The following is a 15352-nucleotide window of genomic DNA, read 5'->3' on the forward strand; positions in this document are numbered from 1 at the left end:
GGTGCTTTTTTTCCCACTGACTCCTGTAAACTACTGAGCTTTCAGTGTTCTATATTTCTGCCTCTGTAAAATTGTAAGTGGATGAAATGTGGGTTGCATGAAATGGCAGCATGATAATTCCGCTACAGTTTTATTGTGGAAAACCTGAATATTATGTTACCTGAATTGCATAAATATGTTTTCTAGGTAGACTTCTTTTGAATTTTTTGGAAGCCTCCCTACAATATCTGTAAGATGCGTTCTCTCTTGTCCTCTACACCCTGCCTAGTTAGATCTGCTAAGCCGAACACTGTCTGCAGAGTATTCAGGTGAAATATTTGTTGTGAGATCACCATCCTGCTTTTGAAGGACAAAGAAACAGTCCTCGAGGTGTGGGACTCAGATGGGATGACTTGATAGACGTAATGTCAAAGAGGAAATTGAACTCTGTGCTCAGCATAGTGAAGCTGAACATATCTACTTGTCTCTCACGTTCAGCAACGATGAGCTGTCCTCCAACAGAAAAATTAAACAGAAACATTAGAAGTGGAAATATACAATGCTTATCAATGAAAACATAGATTTATTTTAATCTTTCCTATTGGGTGTCTGCTTTAAGCAGACACTGCATGCTAAATCAAGAATTCTGTAAAAAGACAATTATTCAATTAATAGCCACTGAGTCTGTACTGGAGAGGAAGGGCAGTAAGAGCTGGAAATATAAAGAAATTAGCTAAATCGCAAATAAAATAAGAGTCCTTGATATACAGAGGGAAAAATACAGCTATTTTTCCTTCAGGTTAATAAATGAAGATTATTGAATGTATTTCCAAGCATTGGGCTTTAATAAGTGGTTATAAATAACATATTCTGAATTTATATTCATTTATTAAGAGCGAATTATAATGAGCAGTCTGCCAACTGCTCAGATCTTTTGTATCCTATTATCAGGAGAATACATTCTGCCATGCACGTGAAGAGTAAGAATTTTCCTGTGGTCCAGGATTTAGCAGCAGCAGTCAATTTTTCATCTCCTTGGTAGCTGGTGCAGCGTTGTGCTGGTAACAGCAATGTTTTCAGTTGTTGTTAAGTAATGTTACCCCAATGAAGGACTTTGTGAGGTTTATGCTCTGCTATGGAAGAGGGGAAGCCGGGAGGAACAAGAGACAGGACACCGGACCTAAGCTAACCAAAGAGGTATTCCATACCACAGCACGTCATGCCTGGAGAGGTAACTGGGAGTTAGCCTGAAGGACAAGGGACCTTCTGTGTCGGACTCGTTTTTTGGCGTGTTTTATCATAGTCTCTTCCCTTGTTATTTTCTCTTATCATTGTTTTCGGTGCTTGTAGCGGTGGTGATTTGTGTTGTACTTTGTTTTCTGGACTGTTCTTGTCTCAAGCCGTGGGAGTTGCATTCTTTCGATTCTCCTCCCTATCCCCCCTGGAGTGGGGAAGGGGAGAGCCCCCGAGAATGGGGAACGCGGGCCTCGACTGCTTCCAGCCCGGCACTACCCCCTGGGAGTGAGAGAACGAGCTGCCTGGCTGGGTTTAAACCACGACAACTCTGTATCCTGAGTGGCAGCTACAACCTTCTGATCTGTCAGGTACTATAGATAAACAAGATTTGCAATGGTTTTGTTACAGTGCTGTTAATTTCAGCTTTTAGAATAATTTCTGCAAATACGTACAAATTACTGGTTAGCATCTTATTTTTGAGTATGCAAAATTCAATGCATGAGTCATTAGTGAGTTCACAAATGTGGGTCATGATCCCCTAAATCACGTTTCAACTGCAACAAGAGTGGAGTTGATAAGCTGTAGACTCAACTGGGCTTTTAAGAAAGAAGTTTCACCTAAAACAGTGTCTGTGTCTCTGCTGAATGAGGATAAAAATCTTTTCCTTGACGTAATAGAAATTAGTACTGTCTAAAAACCAAATATGTAAGTATGAGAATTATTAAAAATTTCTCACATATTAACTGAAAGCAACTTTTTGGTTTGCAATTCCCAGTAAACTAATGTCACAAAGTGTCACCTGTACTCAAATGAAAACTGACTGAAATTGTCGATTTTTGCATGCTTAGAAAGGAACTCATTGCTATTGCCCAACCTTGCTAGTTCTGATTTATTCAAATATAAAGTAAAACTTTTAAATGTTTCTATATAAGAACCAGTAGCTGGTTCTGGATTTTGGACCAGTGTTGGAAATTGCTGGAAAGGTACCTGGGAAAATGTAGTATTCTGAATATCCTGAACCTGTGATGATCTTAATTTATTGCCCAGAACATTCGTTTACTAATTGTGGTAAATGTCAGTGGGATTAGGGACTCGTAGATACAGATGGGGGAAAAAAGTACACACCAACCCTCCAAACATTGCCACAAAAAAACACAATCATTGCAAAGAACATTGCATTTCGAAATCCAGGCTAGTTTTGATTTAGAATTTAAAAACAACGTTAAATTTGATCGCTAAACTGGAAACTGTAGGCTGAACATTTTCAGGCAAGGCTGCTTGTGGTGTATCTTAGTATTGGAAGTCACACAAACTGAGCAAAATTATTAATACTCTACATATTTTCCAAGAGGAGGTTACTGAAAACTCCTTCGCAGAAATAATTCTACAAATACTAACCTTAAAAACCATTCTATTGTCCCACCAAGTATTCTTGAGATAGAAAGTGCCAAAGGACCATGAGAAGAAGACAACCAAGGAAATGGTCAAATAATTGTGTTAATATCACATGGTGTCCAAGCAATCATTAGCTGTCACAGCTACTTTCACTGGACCTAGGTGTGCTTTTCAGAAATTATATTAAAATAATTACTTTTGATGGTATGCTGACTATTCTACTTTTAGCAAATGGAATGTGTTTGATTTTTTTTCTTACTTCTGTACTTCTGCAAAGGTAAACCTGACTCTAGCAATACATAAGAAATGGCAACATAATGCTATTTTTAATAAATTAGAATGAAAGATACAGATTCCAGAACATACGTATCCACTAGAGTACGAATATGCTAGTCTGAACACAAAAAAAATCAGTATTATTCTGCAACATCAAAATAATAGTATATAGTCCTCACTATTAGCAATTGAGGCAACCTGATTCAGCATAAGAAGCAGGACTGATTGTTGGTGAGTTTTCATGTCAACAAGTACAGGAGCCTCGAATAACTACTAAAATGAGGAGAGAGTGTAATTATGTTAAATTACAGGCAGGAAATGGACAGTCACACAGCTGACAGTCTTGGAAAGAAATATATGTAATGGTTTGGTATTGCAAACTGTTTGTAGTTAGCATTACGAAAGCTGCCAGCTAATTGCCTCATAAAGTATGCTGACAGGCAGTAATCTAATATGGCCTGCCATTTGTTGTTTTTAAGCACACTACTTCGTCTTTCATGTGGTTGACTTGTCTGCTGTTTGAAAGCTGAACATGGCATTCAATCTTTGGAAACAGGAACAGCAGAGGTGCTACAATGAATATCGTGTAGTGCTGGGCCTCTGGAAACAGTGTTTCATGGTGTTCAGATTTCAAAATAAACTTACTATAAAAGGAGAAAAAAATGTGGTTGAATATTTCCAATTGCAGTTTAAAAGCTGGGAAGTCTTCCATCATACCAAATTCTAAAAACATATAAGGGATAGACTGGAGGAAGAAATTTTGACATTTTAATTGTAGGTGCAACGGAAAATGGATACAAGTTTGCTGGATCAAAGAACAGAAATGTATCTTATCACAGTATCACAGTATCACAGTATGTTAGAGATTGGAAGGGACCTCGAAAGATCATCTAGTCCAATCCCCCTGCCGGAGCAGGAACACCTAGATAATGTTACACAGGAATGCGTCCAGGCGGGTTTTGAATGTCTCCAGGGAAGGAGACTCCACAACCTCCCTGGGCAGCCTGTTCCAGTGTTCCGTCACCCTCACTGAGAAGAAGTTTCTTCTCAAGTTTAAGTGGAACCTCTTGTGTTCCAGTTTGTACCCATTACCCCTTGTCCTATCATTGTTTGCCACTGAGTAGAGCCTGGCTCCGTCCTCGTGACACTCCCCCTTTATATATTTATAGACACTGATAAGGTCACCCCTCAGTCTCCTCTTCTCCAAACTATAGAGACCCAGCTCCCTCAGTCTTTCCTCATAAGGGAGATGCTCCACTCCCTTAATCATCTTCGTTGCCCTGCGCTGGAGTCTCTCCAGCAGGTCCCTGTCCTTCTTGAACTGAGGGGCCCAGAACTGGACACAATACTCCAGATGCGGTCTCACCAGGGCAGAGTAGAGGGGAAGGAGGACCTCTCTCGACCTACTAACCACCGCCCTTCTAATACACCCGAGGATGCCATTGGCCTTCTTAGCCACAAGGGCACAGTGTTGGCTCATGGTCATCCTGTCGTCCACTAGGACCCCCAGGTCCCTCTCCCCTACACTGCTCTCTAACAGGTCATTCCCCAACCTATACTGGAACCTGGGGTTGTTCCTGCCCAGATGCAGGACTCTACACTTTCCCTTGTTATATTTCATCAAGTTACTGATATGAGTTATGTTTGGACAGAGTAACCCATGTAGAAAATAATCTTGATTCTCCAAGATATGTTCAGATTTGCTGGTTTTATTTTTTTAAATGCTCTCTGTTTCAGATTCAGCATTGGAAAGTCAACAGTTTCTTATTGCTATGGTTTACTTGCAAAAAATTTCTGGTAAAGAAGTATTAATCTCCTATCATAGAATCATAGAATAGTTGGGGTTAGAAAAGACCATAAGATCACGTAGTTCCAAACCCCTGCCATGGGCAGGGACATCTCACACTAAAACATGTCACCTAAGGGTCTGACCACCTAAGGGTCTGGCCTTGAACACCACCACAGATGTAGCATTTACAGCTTCGTTGAGTAAGCTGTTCCAGTGCCTCACCACCTTCATGGTAAAGAACTTCTTCTGTATATCCAATCTAAACTACCCCTGTTTAAGTTTTAACTAGTTACCCCTTTTCCTATCACTAAAGTCCCTAATGAAGAGCCCCTCTCCAGCATCCTTATAGGCAGGCCCCCTTCATATACTGGAAGGCTGCTATGAGGTCTTCACACAGCTTCTCAAGGCTGAACATCCTCAAGTTCTTCAGACTATTTTCATACAGGAGGTGCTCCAGCACCCTCATCATCCTCTTGGCCCCCCTCTGGACCTGTTCCAACAGTTTCGTATCCTTTTTATATTGAGGACACCAGAACTGTAAACAACACTCCAAGTGAGGTCTCACAAGAGCAGCGTAGAGGGGCAGGATCAATTCTGTCAACCTACTGGTCATGTTCCTTTTGATACAGCCCAGGATAGCGTTGGCTTTCTGGGCTTAAACATGGGGAATGCCTCCTCGTTTTAAGTTTCTCATTGACCAACACCCCAAGTCCTTCTCCAGGGGGCTGCTCTAAATCTCTTCTTTGTCAAACTTTTAGCTGTGCCTACTGCAACCCAGATGTAGGACTTTGCACTCGTAGAGATTAAACTTCATAAGGTTGACATCAGTCCACCTCACAAGATTGTCTAGGTCACGCTTGATGGCGTTCCTTCCCTTCAGCATATCAACAGTGTCTAATGTAGATAACGTCAGCTGCTCTACCCCTGTCCATCAGTTCCGTAGCCCCATCATAGAAGGCCACCAAATTGCTTAGGCAGGATTTCCCCTTAGTGAAGCCATGCTGGCTGTCACCAAGCACCTTGTTGTTTTTCATGTGCCTTAGCATGCCTTCCAGGAGAATCTGCTCCAAGTTTTTGACAGGCACATTGGTGAGACTGACTGGTTTGTAGTTCCCTGGCTCATCCATTTTCTCCTTGAAAATGGGTATTTCCCTTTTTCCAGTCGTTGGGAACTTCACCTAACTGCCTCAATTTTTCAAATATGGTGGACAGTGGCTTGCCTTAGCAACTTTATTTGCAGGTTCCTTCAGGACCTCTGGATGGATATCATCAAGTCCCGTGACCTTCTGCATGGGTTCTTAAGATGGTCTTGAACCAGATCTTCTCCTACAGTGGGCCTAATGTCTTCATTCTCACAGTCCCTGCGTCTGTCTTCCAAGAATTGTGTGGTGGGGTCAGAGCCTTCGCCAGTGAAGACTGAGGCAAAAAAGTCATTAAGAACCTCAAACTTCTCCAAATCCTGGGCTCCCAGCGCTGGTAGCTTCTGGAGAGGACCCACATTGTCCTTCGTCTGTCTTTCATTTGCAATATACCTATCCCTTCCTGTTACCTTTCACATCCTTATCCAAATTTTAACTGGGCCTTCGCTTTCCTTACCCTGGTCCCTAGATTCTCAGAAAACATCCCTGTATTCTTCCCAAGAGGCCTGTCCTTGCTTTCACCACTTATAAGCTGTTTTTTCCTTCCAAGTTTCTTCAGCAGCTCGTTATCCATCCAAGGCGGTCTTCTGTATCTCCTGCTGCATTTCCTCCTAGTGGAGATGCAACACTCTTGAGCTTGCATCAGGTGATCCTTTAATATCAAACAACAGTCTTGGGCCCCCCTGCCCTCTGGGGCTATTTCCCATGGAACCTTACTAAGCTGGCTCCTGAAGAGGCCAATGTCTGCTCTTTTGAAGTCCAGGTCTTGCTGCATGCTCTTCTCACTTTCCGAAATATCTTGAGCTCAAAAATCTCATGATCACTGCAGCCAAGGCTGCTCTGGAGTGTCACATTTCCAACGAGCCCTTCTCTGTAGGTGACCACGAGGTCAAGAATGGCAACTCTCCCTGTTGGCTTCTCTATTACTTGCAGAAGGAAGTTGTCTTCCACACAGTCGAGAAACCTCCTGGACTGCTTGTGCCGGGCTGTACCTTTCCTCCAAAAGATTTTAGGATGGTTGAAGTCCCCCTTGAGAACAAGGATTTGCGAGTGTGAGGCTGTTCCTATCTCTCTATAAAGAGCTTCATCCACAGAGTCCTCTAGGTCAAGCGGTATGTAACAGATGCCCACAGTAATGTCTCCCATCCCTGTTCTCTCTTTAAACCTGACCAACAAAAGCTCTGTTGACTTCTCACCTGTCCCCAGATAGAGTTCCATATTCTCCAGCCTATCGCTAAATTAAATGACAGCTCCCTTCCGTCTGCCAGGCCTTTTTTCTACAGAGGCTTTAACCTTCCTTTCCAAGATTCTAGCCACAGGAGCCATCCCACCATATTTCTGTGATACCTATTGTATCATACATCCGTAGACATACACACATCTCTAATTCCTCTTGTTTGCTCCCCATACTACGGGCATATGTATAGTAGCATCTGAGCCGAGCTCCAAATGAGTCCAACTCATTGGGTGGATCGGCTGACACCAAAACGAGCATTTCTTAAAGGTGCTGTCAACAATGTCTTTTTTCATGTAAAGTGAGGGAGGCCTGGTGTGAAGGGTGATAAATTGGCTTTGCTTCCTTGCTCCTCCAGAAGCTTCCTACGTGCTAATGGCATATTTGGTTAGGACTGTCTTAAGAGAAGTACTGTATATCTGAGTATGTTTCTAATAAAGTTTTGCTACCTATGCTTTGAAATTCAGTTCTCAAAGCAGCCAGATTGCTAGAGCCAAGCTTTGTAACTGCCAATTATTTCAGATGTTAATTCCTTCTGCCACAACAATTCTGGCACTAAGCATGAGACCAAATGTGACTTGCTCCTCTCAGCATTTAGCAGCTAAACATTCATGAGAGCATTCTGATGGTATCCCAGACCAGATATTGTATAACTATCCCATGCAAAGTGAAATGGGTTTATTTTGTTGTGTTTATCTGTCTCTAAATTGTCTTTGATCAGATGTTTTCCCAGGACGTGGAAGATGCAGCATCACTTTTCTCATGTGGTGAAGGCCAGTGACTTTGTTTTTTTTTTCTGATGGCTTCAGTTCTCTTCAATGTGGTGTAATGAGATCCACACTGAAGTGCTCTTTGTATACTATCATTGGGACTGTGCCTTCCTTCTATCCTGAAGAACCCTGACAGTAAAAATCCCCGTTTCACCTGCACAGTCTAAAACTTTGACCTTTTTTTGACCTTTCTGCCTTTCTTTCATAACAACACAAAATGCAGGGATAGAAATGCTCTGTCTTAAATGAGATGCTGTGAAAACACAGAAAACACCTGTCTGTTAAAATGTAACTTTGTTCTCACTAGTCTGCATTTCTTAAGGCTGCCAGGTTATGTCTTCTTTGCTTGCATCAACACAGCTGATAAAGGGGTTCTGTTTTGGGAAATGTTTTTCTTCCACTGTCGGGAAACTGATAAAAAATTTGAATACGTATTCTAGAACCACCAATTTTTAGAACACTGTTGGTAGCACAATTTATGACAGGATTATTTTTCATGGCCTGGAAATGTTAGGAATCTTTTGGGCGAAGCCACTGGGCACAAAGGAAAATATCTTGATAAAAAATGTTCTGACATCACTAATCTTCTGGGAACATAAATATATTTGTGAAAATCCCTGTACTATACACAGATAAAATGGTATTCCAAAGTCCAACTTTTAAAATATGAAGTCTTATTAGCAATTTATATATAAGCATCAGAAGATGGTAAAAAATTTAACCAAACAACAAGTAAAACAAAGAATGAAACTACCCATAACCACTGTGACTACTTATCTTTTGCCTAGCTATTACTGTTGACAAACTTATTAGGAAAATATGCAATTTTAATGCAAACTACAAACATACTTCATTTTTTTGTTTGCTTATTTAGTGTCATGTATCAAACGTTCATTCATATCAAAGCAGCTACACAGAAAATGCAGTAGGTGATAAAAGCAGTTTTTCACTCTGAGGGGAAAAAAAGGTGTAGGTAGTTGATGCTTGGAAGAAGGGAGGGAAACGGAAGTCAACAAAAAGTGTTCTCATGATTTAGTCATTGTATTGTGAAATATGATTAAGAATCTCTCATCCATGAGAGAAATCATCCAAACATTTTCATGCTAATGCCAGAGGAAATGTCCTGTTCTGAAATCTTCTTACAGTACTAGCAGGATAATTAGATAGGCAATTGGCAAAATGATCAAAAACTATTAGGTCTATTGTTTTTGTTGTTACATTTTTTTATTTTCATTCCTAATACAAGTGGCATTTGAAAGGATGAGATTTATCTCCCCATTTCCATGGAGCTCCTGCAACTTCTGCTGCTACTGTTGCACCTGACGAAGTGTTCCTTTGCATATCTCCTTATTCTGCAAGATCTTGAGGAAGCCAAGCATTGCTGAGAAAGTTTGCTTGCAACAGAGAGAGCTCCACTTTTTAATGGCCTCTTAAAAAATTTAAAACATCTTTTGCCTAAAAGAAAACGTATGTTTTCCTTTAGGAATTCTTTATTTTCAGACGGTATCCGTTCTTTCTTAGGTTAAAGAGAACAGAAAACCTCATCCAAAGTCCAAAAGGGCTTTTCTACATCACAGATGTATTGTTGAATGTATATCAAGACTTCTTATTAATGAAATGCCAGTAATGGCAACTAAGATGAAAGATGGGTGTGTTTTTGTCCCTTTATGCCTGCAGATTTTTTCCAATCAATAAAAATGTCAATAACAACAAAAAAAATGATTGGAGAAATATGTTCTTTTTAACTCTTAAAGAAGCAATAACACACTGTAAGACTCTGCCAGTTTTTCTGGCCAAGCAGGAATTCCAAGTCAACATAGCTGTTCTGGCTTAATATTGCTAATCATAAACTTTTTAGAGAAATGACAGTTTTTCTTGAACTTGATGCAGTTATGCATTCCAACCATAGTAAGAATAATACATGAAAAATGGGAGAGAGTAAGAAGGGCAAGAACTGGAGGGATAAAAGCCTACCAAAATCGTACTGTATTATCTTTACCAATTAGTAGTCTGCTTTTCAGCTACTTAAATTATTCTCATCTCATTTGAGGCTATAGTGTATAAATTACCACAGCCCTGTGGTAAAAACCCAAAGGGAAAAGCAGTTCTGGTATGAAAGTTTTTCAACAAGCAGACTTGGAAACGTAACTGAACCACGTTTTTCTTCCCATATGTTTGCTTGGAGGAAAAAAATCAAACCCCAAATCAGTCAAAGTGTAATAATCCATGAAAATTCATTATAAATTTCACGGGAAAATTTTTCTATTTCGCACTACATGAAAAATAGAAAGCGTTAAGTATTTCTTGCAAATAGTGGAGGCTGAAAATAAGACAGTATCCACTCCTTCCATACCATTCATGTCATGATCAAATCGCACATCAGTCTTACATACGTATACATATTTACATACATGCACACTCACACAGAGATCATTCTTTAGTGCATGGTCAAATACCTATAAAGCTGCTGAGTCCATCCGATCAATGATGTCAGGCTCTATCTCTTTTAACCGTCTTTTAGAGCAGGAGAGCCTCTGTGCAGTGTTCACACTCATGAATAATCTGGGCAATAGAGTCCATTGCTAAATCCACCTCTCGATCGTGAGTCCATCTGTATGTTGCATCTCTGCTCTGATGGTCTGAAGTGCCATGGGCCCACCAGGCTCAAAATAATTCACCCTCCCCTTCAGCAGTTTCTGCAACTCTTCTCTGGGGACTCTATACAGCTGTGTTCCATGTCTCACGCTTCCAAAGCACTGGAGGGCCCCAGTGGACTCGATACTTGCCCATAATACTTCACAAACCCTGCCACTTATGGCTGTCTAGCCTTGGGGAAAATCTCTTGGTCCTCCTATACGGTCATCTAATCCTAGACAAGACCCAAACACGACTTCGCTGATCAGATGAAATAGTAGTGGATAAAACACAGTGTATATGTGCCAACATCCTGATCCCCGTCACAATCAGCAGGCAGGCATCAAGGTTACCGAAAAGCCATTCAAAACCTTCAGAACTCTCAAATGACACTGCTGTACTTGTCACTGGACCTGGTGTAGCTGCTGTCCTTTAGATGGAGTAGCTGCTCTGTCTGTTGCTGTCAGAGTTTGAGTAGCTGCTGTACTTGTCCCTGGGGTTGGTGTAGCTGCTGTACTTGGAGTAGCTGCTGTGCTTGGTGTTGGAGTACCTGCGTTATCTGTGGTAGTCAGAGTCTGAGTCGCTATTATTTCTCAGTAGGCTGTGTGGAAATATCTCCGTCATAGGCTGACCACCCAAGGTGGTGAAAAAAGGTGTGTAATGGCTATAAACTGGTATTATATACCTCCCAAAATATGGAGGTTGTGACCAGACAATGCAAGCCAGAACAGTTTCATGATCAGTGTCTCTAATGTATTACATGTCTTTACAAGTACAATGAAACAAGAACCTTAGTACAGGCCCCGTAACCGATAAACAGTAACACAACAAATACTGGCAGTAAGTAAGGTATCACATGCTTAAACTGTGAGATCAAGAGCAACAACTTTGAGAGCCAATAAATCACCATTGTGACAAGTAACTATTAATCCAAAACAATGACTGCTTATCACAAACATGATTAGACACTCTCTGATGGCATCTGTTGTTATCTTAACTCTTCGGAACCCAAGTTGGGTGCCCAAAAGAGCTGTCGTAGTTTAAGCACAGCCTGTCACTCAGAAACCAAGCAGCTGTTCGCTCACTCACCTCCGATTCCTCCTCTGTTCCTAGAGGAATGGGAAGCAGTTTTGAAAGAATGCAACTCCCATGGGTTGAGATAAGAGCAGTCCAGTAACTAAGGCAAAACACAAAACCACTACTACTGTCACTTATAATAATAAGGGAAATAACAATGGAAGAGAATCCATTCACTCACCAGCCGCCGACCGATAGACTGACCGAGCAGTGATCTAGCAGTTCAGGTTAACTGCCCTCAATTTCTTTACTGGGCAGGACGTACTGTGTTATGGAATACCTCTTTGGCTATTTTGGGTCAGGTGTCCTGTCTCTGCTTCCTCCTGGAGTTCCCTCTTCCCTGGCAGAGCATGAGACTCACAAAGTTCTTGGTCAGCAACTAAAAACACGTGTTATAAGCTCTGTTCCTAGGCTGAAAGTCAAACCCACAGCACTTCACCAGGTACTAAGAACGAGAAAGATGACTGCTTCTGCTGAACCAAGGACACTTAGTTTAATACAGCCAGCTTTTTGACATGATCGTTTCTGACAGGTTTTACATTTCTTAGGATTATTGTCTTAACGTCAGCCTCATGCAGACGGAAATCCTGGAGTTATTAATAAAAAATAATGCAGTACAAACGAATGTAAAATATGCATCTATTTCTGGATTCTGTTATCTGGATTGCATTAAGTATGTCAATCATGTACTCACTTGTTCACAGAAAAGCTGTTAATATATTCCAAAGAGAATAACCCAAATAGCTACAAATGTCAAAGCTAAAGTTTCTATCTACATATTTATCTGTTATCTACTCATCTATATATTGTATCAGAAGACTTGACATTTTACTTTGGTCAAATATGCGTCTGGGATCAAGTAAGTGTAGTTCCTTGGTTAGTCCCTACTTATGAGATGTAGTATTATGTCATATCTTCACCGCTCCTGGAAGAAAGACTGGGGTCACAGGAAAATAGAATGTGCTGTCAGTACCTCACGATGGTCTTGACTGTATCTGTAGGTCTTTATGCTGCTTGAGGTGCTTTAGCATGAGTTGGTGTTTGATGGTATGAATATGAACATAAAAGACAAGACAGGAACATTAGAAGCGTTTGCTAATGAACATCTATTGCACACAAGTAGGAAAAAATCATTCTAGGATATAAACTTTATGATACAGGATATCAGTGGTTACTACATCTACTCCACAAGCCATGTGGACTAAAACAGTCACTGCCAGATCTTTTTCTTTTTGGTGGGAGAGACAGTAACTTGGTGGGTTGTCCTTTTCTCCTTCTCTCTCTCATTTTAACAGTTTCAGTGGTCACAAGGCTACTGTTCTTTATTTTAGTAGTATGGTACTTATACAGTAGTCCTCACACTACACACACGATGCGGGCATGGTAGATCTCAGAAGAAATGTTTGGCAGGGAGATAAGTCCGTCTAGTTTCAGGTGGCCCCCCTGCTCGTCTTGTATCAGAAATTTCTGTGACAACAGCAGTCTTGTTTCAATAAGAAAAATGCCATTTTATCATCAAAAAGATTCTTTACAATCGCAATTCTTAACAAAATATGTTTTAGAGCTTCATGCGCATGTCACTTGCAGGAAGACAGATATTAGGCAGCACACCTGATCTGGATGTTAACCACAGCAGTCAGTACTTTGCATGAACACCAAGCCTGCCTTTGAGGCAGCATCTCTTTTTTGGGAGCAGAGATGTTGTCCTATATTACAAGCCTCAGGAAAATGCTTTGTTCTCTATTCAGTTTACCTCAGAAAGTTCAAAACTAGAGTGGGATCCACCTTGGAAATTACTTCTTAACTAGAAAGCAACATTTTTTTCTGGCCTTTGGTGACAAGTACAGCTGATGGAAGAGCAAGGTGTAAAAAGAAAGAAGAATTAATCCAAAATTTCGTAACAGCTAGGATAGGCAAAAGTAGCCGTGTGAGCCAAGGAGTGAAACAAAACAGGGAGGCTGGATAGTGCTTTGTACAGAGGTGCAGGACAGGAAAAACTGTTGCTGAGAGAAATGGCTGATTGCTGTTATGCCCTTGCTTCTAAAACCAGAGGTTTTACCTAGTCTGGTGGTAGAAACAAGTGTAAAACTCAGCTCCTTTCTGACCCTACTTTACTAGTTGATTTAACGGTGGAAGACCCTCCTATTGTACCCAGTGGTGTCACTAGCTCAGGTACTGGATGCTTATCTGTGGGAATTAATTCCTCCCTGAAGCTTAGTGTAGGTTCTCATATTGAAAATTCATATTCAGTTTAAAAAAAATGAAAGAAATTAGACATGTCATTAGGGATGAAATGTCAAACACTTCCAAGACAAGAAGTATTTGACGAAATAGCAAGTAACCATATACGTAAGTAATCAGAAAACTTTTGTCATAATGCATATACACGAAGGACCTGATTAAGCATCAGGTGTTTTTTTTCCTGAGTAGAGCATTGGGTTTTGCAGCCTTAAGGATTTACATGTAGGCAATCATAACCAATGCTACCGTAATATCTAATATTTCCATCCTGCTAAGACTCTCATTCCCAGCAATATATTATACCAAAGAGTTCTACAGGTGGAGTTGTGCAGAAGTGTTTCCTTTTATCAGTTTAACATTTACTCCCTATGTATGTCTTCTCATGCCCTTCTGTTCTTATGCAGAATGTCATGCAGGAACTGCTTTTTTTTCGTTTCCAAATCTGATTTTTATAGAATCATAGAATGGTTAGAGTGGAAGAAACCTTAAAGATCATATAGTTCCTTTTCCCCTGCCATGGGTAGTAACAACTTCCACTAAAATAGGTTACTCAAAACCTTGTCCAGCCTGGCCTTGAAAACCTTCCAGGGATAAGCCGTTCTCTGGGCAACTTGTTCCAGTGTCTCTTCACCTGCACAGTAAAGAACTTCTTCGTAATATGTAATCTAAATCTATGCTCTTTCAGTTTAAAGCCCTTGTCTTATCACTATAGTCCTGATGAAGAGTCCCTCCCTTTCCGGCATCCTGGTAGCCCCCTTCAGATACTAGAAGCTGCTATGAGGTCTTCACGGAGCCTTCTCCAGGCTGAACAGCCCCAGCTTTCTCAGCCTGTCTTCATAAGGGAGGTGCTCCAGTCCCCTGATCATCCTCATGGCCCTTCTCTGAACTTGTTAAAACAGCTCTATGTCCTTATATTGGACACACCAAAACTGCACACAATACTCCAAGTGAGGTCTCATGAGAGGAATGTAACAGGACAGGCTGTCCTCCTTTAGAGTGCTGGTCACACTCTTTTTAATACAGCCCAGCACATGGTTGGTTTCTGGGCTGTGAGCACACATGGAAGGCAGCCCACTTTGAGCTGCTCATAAACTAACACCCCCAAGTCCTTCTCTGTTGGACTTCTCTGAACCTCTTCTCTGTCCAGCCTGTAGCTGTGCCTGGGATTGCTCCGACTCAAATGGAGGACTTTGTCCTTGGCTTTGTTGAACTTGTCCCTTGGATGACATCTCTTCCATCCAGCTTATCAACCGAACCACAGAGCTTAGTGTCATCAGCAAACTCGCTGAGGATGACTCAATCCCACTCTCAATGTCACTGACAAAGATGTTTAACAGAATTTGTGCCTACACTGACCACTGAGCAAAGCCACTTGTCACTGGTCTCCGCTTGGACCTTGAGCCATTGACCACAAATCTCTCAGCTCAACCAAGCAGCCAGTTCCTTATCCACTGTGTGGTCCATCTGTCAAATCCATGCTTCTCCTTTTTAGGGACAAGGATGTCATGTGAGTCAGTGTCAAATACCTAGCACAAGTTCAGGTAGATGATATCAGTTGCTTTTCTCCTATTCACTAATGCTG

Source organism: Pezoporus wallicus, unplaced genomic scaffold (genome assembly GCF_028554395.1).
Source record: "Pezoporus wallicus isolate ANWC-B61680 ecotype Strahan unplaced genomic scaffold, APGP_CSIRO_Pwel_v1 contig_7360, whole genome shotgun sequence".
NCBI classification, from domain to species: domain Eukaryota; kingdom Metazoa; phylum Chordata; class Aves; order Psittaciformes; family Psittacidae; genus Pezoporus; species Pezoporus wallicus.